Below are 8953 nucleotides of genomic sequence, written 5' to 3'. Positions count from 1 at the left end.
TTATTTCATGTACATGCAGTTCAAATTTGAAATAGTCAGAAAAATTCAACGAAACAAAAATAATGAAGGAAATATAGTAAAAAAACTCAAAATTGTCCCAAATTTTGAAATGGAGTTTCAATTACTGTAGCAAGGCCCCAGGAAAAAATGGGGAGAAAAAAACAAAAAAAATTTAATTTGCCGAGTGCCAACCTTGGCACTCGGCAAAGATTGTCTTTGCCGAGCGCCAGCTCACAGGGTGCTCGGCAAAGATTTTTTTTAAAAAAATTGCAAAACCCTTTGCCGAGTGCCGCTGGGCCTGGCACTCGGCAAAGCTTCTAACCTAAAGTCCCAGAACGGGCCGGCCCAACCGACCCCCTCCTCACTCCTCTCCCACCCGCGCCCCTGCGTCCCTGCCGCGTCGCCGCCGCCCCCGCCGTCTTCCCCCTCCGACCGGCGAGCTCCTGCCGGGCCCTCCCCGGCGCCCCTGTCCCGCCCCAACGCCCCCGTCCAGCCCCGGTGGCCCTGCGCCCGCGCCCCGAGCTCGCCGATGCCCGGCCGGCGCTCGCGCCCGGCCCCGCCCCGGTGGCCTAGCAGCCCCGTGCCCGTGCCCCGAGCTCGCCGGTGCCCTGGCCGCCGTGCCCTGCGGCCGGCCAGCAGAGGGAGAAGGAGAGGAGCAAGAGGAAGAAAGAGAAGGGGGAGGAGGAAGAAAGAGAAGGGGGAGGAGGAAGAGGAAGAAAGAGAAGGGGGAGGAGGAAGAAGAGGAAGAAAGAGAAAGGGGAGGAGGAAGAAGAGGAAGGTGCTGACCCGACCGCCCGTCGATCCTCGCTTCGTTCCGACCGCCCGTTGATCCTCGCGCTGCTGCGGTCATCCCCGCCGTCGTCGTCGGCCCTCGCTCTTGTCGTTCTTGCCGCCAAGGTAAGCCCTACCCTTGTAGGGTTAGTAGTAGTAGTAGTTAGTAGTTAGTAGTAGTTAGTTGTAGTGTTAGTAGTAGTAGTTAGTAGTGTTAGTTGTAGGGTTAGTAGTAGTAGTAGTTAGTAAATAGTAGTAGTTAGTAAATAGTAGTAGTTAGTAAGTAGTAGTGGTTAGTAGTATTAGTTAGTAGTGTTAGTTGTAGGGTTAGTAGTAGTAGTAGTTAGTAAATAGTAGTAGTTAGTAAGTAGTAGTGGTTAGTAGTAGTAGTTGTTAATAGTTAAGTAGTTCTTAGTATTAGTACTGTTAGTAGTTAAGTAGTTGTTAGTAGTAGTTTTAGTAGTAGTTATAGGGTTAGTAGTAATTGTTGTTGTACTACTTCAATACTTTCATCTGAATGGAAAGAGAACTAAAATACATGGCTCCTCTTGATATATTGGTGGTTGTTAGCCTTCGTGCCCATGTTTGGTATATATGTGGTTGTTGGCCTTTGTGCCATGTTTTTGGCAGGTTTTGGGAACCTCCCCGTGCAGGGGAGGTGCTGCCGAAATTTTGAGTCGACACTAACCATTTTTGCCCTTTTTTGCAGGAGGACCTGTGGGAGGGACTCGGCGACCCCGATCGTCTTCATCGATGCTGCGGGTCTTCCTGCACCGCGTCGACTCGCCACTACACCGACTCTCCACCGCCCCGCTACCCTGACCTCACCGGCACCCTAGGTATAACCCCTCTATCCGTATGTGGTCTTTGGTCGCGTAACCTAGTTAGGTGTCTCCTGTCCGAAAGAGATACGGTTGGAGGTATACAGATCTTTGTATATCTGCGACCGTATCTGTTTCGGATTATCCACTTTTTTGGACAGCCCGCGGATGCGTAGATGGGTTAGTTTCCATGGTCCGCTCCGGTCTGAGATGGTGTTTCGGCATCACCCCCTGTTGTTCTCCGGATACACACTCTCCCTTGCAGGATGTGCATCGGGAGAACAGCGGGGAGGTGCTGCCGAAATTCTGTCTCAGATAGGGAGCAGAGCATGGAAACTAACCTCATCTACGCATCCGTGGATGGGATTAGGACCTATCCTCACCTATTAGAGAGTAGGAACACCGCGTAGATGTAATTGATGGTTACATTACTATGTGCTGTATATGTGGAAGGATGGAAGACCGTCAGTGGATGTACATGGGCCGGAGAAGTAGGAGTGACTTTGACATTGAGTGGGTGAATGGGACAGATGCTTTCTTGGAACATGCATGGAGCTCGGGTGTAGCTAAAGGACATTCTAAACTTTGGTGTCCCTGTAGCAAATGTGACAACAACAGAAGGGTAGACAAGGTGACCATGGGTAAACATCTTGTGTACAATGGTTATACGGCTGGCTACCACTGGTGGATCCACCATGGTGAAGCAGATCGTATAAGAGCGGAGGTGGTGAGACCACGCCTCGAAGCTTTTGATGATGATGCCGGAGTAGCAGACATGCTAGATGACACTCACCAAGCTCACTTTGCAGAAGGACGTGAGGAGGAGATGGAGGAACCGCTAAGGCCTTCTACGAAATGTTGGACTCGGCACAGAAACCCCTTCATGAGAGTACAATGGTTTCTCAGCTGGATGCCATTGGATGTGTTATGGGGTTGAAGGCCGAGTTAAATCTGAGTCGCGAAGGCTTTGATAAGATGTTGGCCGTGTTTGGCAGCATGCTACCGGAGAAGCACATTCTACCAAAGAACTTGCACGAGTCACAGAAACTACTTCGTATGCTTAAGATGCCATATGACAAGATACATGTTTGTCTGAAGGGGTGCGTCTTATTTAGGAAAGATCACAAGGATGCAAAGTACTGTCCGAAGTGTAAATCCTCAAGGTACCTAGAGGTAGACTCTGGAGATGGCCAGAAGAGGCAGCTTACGATCCCCGCGAAAGTCCTACGGCACCTTCTGTTTGTGCCGAGGATCCAACGGCTTTTCATGACCGAGGAATCCGTGAAACAGACGGGGTGATGGAGGAGGAGCACGTGACGGCCACGCCCGAGGGCGAGGTCGAGGACAAGGACGTCCGACAGACCCAGGACAAGGCGGCCGAGGACGAGGCCGCTGAGGGCGAGGCCGCCGAGGGCGACAGTTCCGCTTCCCCGACTGTCTACCAGCGAGGTCCCGTGAGCCTCCCTCAGCCTCCGCTTCCTCACAACCGGGCACTGATTCGCCCTATGGCAAAGAGGTAAGTAACTATAGATGTTATCACAACTACTTCATATGATAATGTTGGAAATCAAAAGAGGAACTGATAAATTTTCTTAATCACTTATGCAGGGCCTGGTTGGTTTTGTCGGGTACTTCTGCATGCTCCCCCGCGAGCATCCTTGGTGTTTTGTGCAGGAAATGGTACCCCGACCTTGTGAACGTGTCCGAGGACGTGCGGGAGCCGGCCTACACGTGGGACAGGTACCAGTTGGCCCCTGACGACAGGTACCGCAACAAGCAGGAGCGGGTACTGACGGAGTTTTGGGTAAGTCTCTCTCGCACAACATTTTCATTGGGCAAGTCTTTTATTGAAATAATGAATGGATACATCGATTTTGTATGCAGATGTATTTCAAGCCGAAAGAAGGACTTGAGGCCCGGGCGAATCAGGCGGCCGCCGCCGCCTATAGGAAGTACGTCACCGACATGCACGACGAGGCGCGCGTGCAGGCCCACAGAGACTACTACGCCATGGTGTTGAAGCAGTCCATCAGCAAGCCTGATGCAAGACAGGTGGAGCTGTCCCGGGCCCAGTACCTTGAGGTAGACGAAAAACATTAATAATGATTCGTTTTGAGATTAAGTCGGTTTAATTTTATCTTTTTCTATGTCAAATAATCGATGACTTGTAGGTGATTCCCTGGTGGTGTCGATCCCACTCCGTGTGCTGGGAGATGATCGTGGACAGGTGGTTGTCCAAAGACTTTGCTGAGAACCACGCGAGGCAGCGGGACCAGCGTCTGCTGAGGCGAGGTGCTACTCATCATCAAGGCAGCCGCAGCCTCCCCGCCTACAAACAAGCATATGTAAGTGATTTCTTTTATCTTATTTGACACTGAGTTCTACCTTATTTCTCACCATCTTGCCGTCTTACTCGCAGGAGGCTGCACACCCGGGCGTGGAGGTCTCAGAGTTCTCTACGTGGGCTATGTCCCACATGGGCAGGGCGTCTTCCTCTGTCTCCTTCGACCCGTCTGCCCCGCGCGAGGTGTACTCCGACCCGACCATGCACACTAAGGTTCAAGAGTACACCTCAAAGGTGAGGGAGGTCCATGGGGAAGATTACGATGTGCGCACTGAGCCCATTGATGCAGAGACCATCATGAGGCTAGGAGGAGGCAAGAAGCATGGGCGGTTGTGGATTGCAGACGGCGCCATCGACTCCACCACTGTTCCCTCTCTCGACGTGCTCCGAGCATGGAGCACGAGCTCCAGTCAGCCCATACGCCCATGGCCTACTCCGTCACTGCAGCGGGTCGATGCTCTCGAGGTACGTCCTATTTTACTCGTCGTATGTTCATCTTTGCACACCTAAGTTACATTTGCATTACTGAAACATTGAAGTTTGTATTGCAGGCCGAGCTGCAGGCCCAGAAGCTCGTGGTCGAGGCTCAGAGCACGCAGCTGCAGGCCCAGAGGGAAGCGTTCGCGGCCTAGGAGAGGAGGATGCAAGAAATGGAGGCCTTCATGTGGAGTGTCCAGCAAGGGGGTGTACCTTTGCCATTGGCAGCACCTCCACCGCCTACTCCTACAGCCACTCCTGTAAGTATGAAAGTTCACTCTTACTAGATGCTTCCTTGACATACAACCATGGTTGATATACAAACTTACTAGATGATTGACATAGAAACTTACTAGATGCTTGACATAGAAACTTACTACATGCTTGCACTAGCTATGATATACACCAATGCTTCACATAGAAACTTACTAGATGAATCTCACACATGCAACCTCTTATCCTTTTTGCAGCTTTCGTCGGCGGGTTCGAATAACCCCGCTCATGCGTCACCGAATGAACCATCGTGTCATAGGCCGCTTTTTTGAGGAGTTGTGCTTCGTCATGTGCTTGGACTTGAGCTTCACTTGTGGTTGTGACTTGTGCTTTGACTTGATGGACTATGTTTGTGAATTTGTGACTTGTGGTTGTGATATAATGTGTGAAAATGGTTTCGTTGTGATATATATGTGATTATTGTGATGTTTGTGATATATATGTAACATGTGATATATATTTGAACTGTTTGTGTCAGTGGAATGCAAAAAACAAAAAAAAATTACAGTTTCGGTTGATTTGCCGAGTGCAATGGTCATGGCACTCGGCAAAGCTGGGAAACTTTGCTGAGTGCCAGGACATTGTGCTCGGCAAAGATTTTTTTTTAAAAGCAAAAAATCTTTGCCGAGTGCCAGGCTGGGGAGGCACTCGGCAAAGAGCTTTTTGAAAAAAAAATAAAAAATATCTTTGCCGAGTGCCTTGCCGCCGTGGCACTCGGCAAAGAGTTTTTGAAAAAAAAATAAAAAATGTCTTTGCCGAGTGCCCTAACTGTCGGCACTCGGCAAAGGCGCCGTCAACGGAGCAGCGCCGTTGACGGCTGCTTTTCTTTGCCGAGCGCCGCCGTTGGCCCTCGGAAAAGGCTTTGCCGAGTGCCCGACAAATGGCCCTCGGCAAAAAGCCTCTTTGCCGTTAATTTTTTTTTCCGAGGGCTCTTTGCCGAGGGCGGCACTCGGCAAAGCCTTTGCCGAGGGTTTTTGGGCCTTTGCCGAGTGCCCTGGGCCCTTGGCAAAGAGGGCGTCTCCAGTAGTGCACCCTCAGCGGAAGAGTTGATTTGGCTTTATTTTCTTCACATATCACAATGAATTAATTAGCTGAATCACCTGCCATTCATCAACTGGGCCGGGTCAGCTCAGGAGTTCAGACACCTGCAAGTAAACATCGATCGATTCGCTGTCTATACAAGCTATATGTCGTGCTAACTTGACAAATTAATAGAGAGCATGCACAACATGCATGGCATGTGGTAGTAGTGTGCCAATGGAAGTACCTTTATACTTTACTGCTCGCTGATCTGTACATGCTCCAATGTCAAGGATCGTTCAAGGAGTTAATATTAATACCACCAGATCCAAGGTTTAGGTAGGCCCTGCCCATTCAAATCAAGAAACATATTAATACCAAAGATGAAAAGAACAGATCCCGCTGCGTACTGTACTGGGTTAATTAGAAGTCTCAGATCGAGGCCAGGAATATATGTTTGCAATTAACCTCCACTAATAAAAGCCAGCCACATCATCACGATCCATTTCTCGCCACTTTTAAGATTAATGAGAGGGAAACAGAGTGAGTTTTTTTTGAGCTGAGCTTCAGTTTCTGAAAGGGCCAAATAATATAGATATGGCCGGTCAGGTTATTATCAAAAGCAAGAAAAGGCCAGGTAGATGTCTGTGTTTTAGGCATCCGACATCACAACTTACTCGAAACCTTCTTAATTTTTATCATAGCATCTACATGCGATAACATGACGCCCTGACAAGTTTCGTGATTTTCGGACTTTGTTCAGATTTTATATGATTTAAATACACTTTTCCCGCAAGTACCTCGTCATGTTACGTCAACAAGATGCTCGACATTTCATGTGAGTTCCTGGATACGGCCTCAACATACACCAAATATCATGAATATCATTTTTTGAATCACCAAATTCCATTATTTCATGCACCTGCAGTTCAAATTTGAAGTATGCAAAAAAATTCAATGAAACGAAAAAAATTAACAAAATATACCAAAAAAAAGTCAAAATTGTCCCAAATTTGAACAAGGAGTTTTAAATAATGTGAGAAGGCCTCACAAAAAAAAATGGGGCAAAAAAACCAAAAAAAAAATTCTTCCCCGAGTGCCTTCCCTGGTACTCGGGGAAGCTAGCCTCTTTGCCGACTGCCAGGGTGCGACACTCGGTAAAGCAATTTTTTTTAGTTTTAACGGCGTGGACGGGCTGGGCCGTCAAGTAACATTTTTCTTTTGCCGAGTGCCGCTCTTCCCCGAGTGTTGCACTCGGGGAAGAGGGCCTTTGCCGAGTGCCGCTCTTTACCGAGTGCTAGGCACTCTGCGGCACTCGGCAAAGCCTCTCTTCCCCGAGTGCTATTCTTCCCCGAGTGCAACACTCGGGGAAGATTAGCTTTGCCAAGTGCCCGATTTTTGGCACTCGGGGAAGCCTGTGACACTCGGAGAATTTTGCCTCTCCCGTAGTAATAGGACTATTATTTGTTGAGAGTGCCCTTAGAGAACAATCAAAGATCGAGTGTGTACTATGTAAAGGCATACATAAGGTGTAGATGATGGGTGGAGAGAAGAGATGATCGAAACTAATATGTGTATAGTCTTCTCAAATTCAAACAGGTAAAGATAGCCACACACAGCGAAGAATACGTATATAATCTTGTTTGTAGTAGTGTTGGATCGGAAGGAAAAGCATTGATAAGCTCAGTGGCCTCATAACCTGAGGCACAAGGTCCAGCTCGGCGCGTTCGACGAAGCCGCACTCCGACAAGCTGCTTGTGTTGTGAAGCAGCAGGCTGCCTAGCCAACGGAGGAACAGCTCTCTGCACGTCCGTCCTCGAACTCGAACTTGGGCTAAGCTCCAGTAGCTCCTGGAGCTGCAAACGGGGTCGACAAAGCGCATCCGACGCCTCGGGCCGCCCATGCAAGCGCATGGAAGCGGCGATCTCCCGACGACGCTTGGCCAGGCTGCGCTCGTGTACTTGTGCGCATTCTGGTGGCCACTGAGCGCCTGCGAGGTGTAGAAGTAGAATGCGATGACAGTACGTGCAGTAGACGAAGAAGCCAGCTGGTTCCTCCGGCGCGGACAAGGCGCCGGGATGGAGGACGCTGAGCTCAAGGTCCAGCTCCCGCTCCAGCCGCCTCTCCATTATAGGGGAGCGACTAGTGCACTGATGCGTCTCTGTGAAAGACGACCGTCCAAGCTTTAATTTGCTACAAAAATCCATATATTGTGCAGATCATTTATTGCAGTGGACTTTTTTTTTTGAAGAATCAGGAGGAGCAAGAAGCCCCTACAGATAGGAGAGGACTTAATGTAACACACCATATTGCAAGAAAATAAGAAATGTAGCCAGAGGAAAAGAAAGCAAAAGCGATGTTTTTGGCCGTATGAGGATTAGGCGAAGGTGTTTTTGGCCGTTTGGGGGCGGGATATGTGAATCTTATGATGGCAGTATTCCGACTTTGATTAATTTATTTATTCAATTCGTTCTAAATTATAAGTCGTTTTTACTTTTTTGATATATCCATTTTGCTATGCATTTAGATATAATATATATCTAAATACATAGCGAACTCTATGTACCGAAAAAGTAAAAAAACGACTTATAATTTGAAATTTGGAGGAGTAGTAAAAAGATTAGAGTGCTGGTAGGAAGAAAAGGATTGGAAAAAATCACATGAAATATGAAAGAGATTAGGGTGATTTGAAATTTCACCATATAATTAGAGGACTAAATCTACTAGTCTCCTTTTTTTTTGCAGTTATACGTTACAAAGAAGACACTACTAGTATTCTTTTTTTTACGGTTATTACATTAGATCGCGGGCACTGACAATTTTGACCTGCAGGGCAGCAGGGGCAGCGTCGGCTGTCACGAAGCACAGTCAATCGTCATCGTCGACGAGCTGTCCGGCTGGTGACCAAGCCCTGCCCTCGCGCTCATGTATCGTCATTATTACGGCTGGTCCTCGTCTGCCAGATCAAGTTTGATTCTTCCTCGGGACGCGGTTGGGCCGGGGATGGACCGCTTTCATCAAGCTTGCTTTGTTTAATTAAGGAATATTTTAGCTGATGTCTTTTTTTTTTGAGACCACTTACAGAAGCAGACGCTCACACAAGCGCACACTCACTCCTATGAACGTACGTATGCACACTCTATCCCTATGAGCACCTCCGAAAAATTAAGTTGGATTGGCAAATCTCGAGATTGACGAAGTCACTAGGCACTACAGGCGCCTTGCTGTCGATGGGCATGTTGCCTAC

This window comes from Miscanthus floridulus, chromosome 1 (assembly GCF_019320115.1).
Source record: "Miscanthus floridulus cultivar M001 chromosome 1, ASM1932011v1, whole genome shotgun sequence".
Classification (NCBI taxonomy): domain Eukaryota; kingdom Viridiplantae; phylum Streptophyta; class Magnoliopsida; order Poales; family Poaceae; genus Miscanthus; species Miscanthus floridulus.
This window is presented reverse-complemented; position numbering follows the sequence as displayed.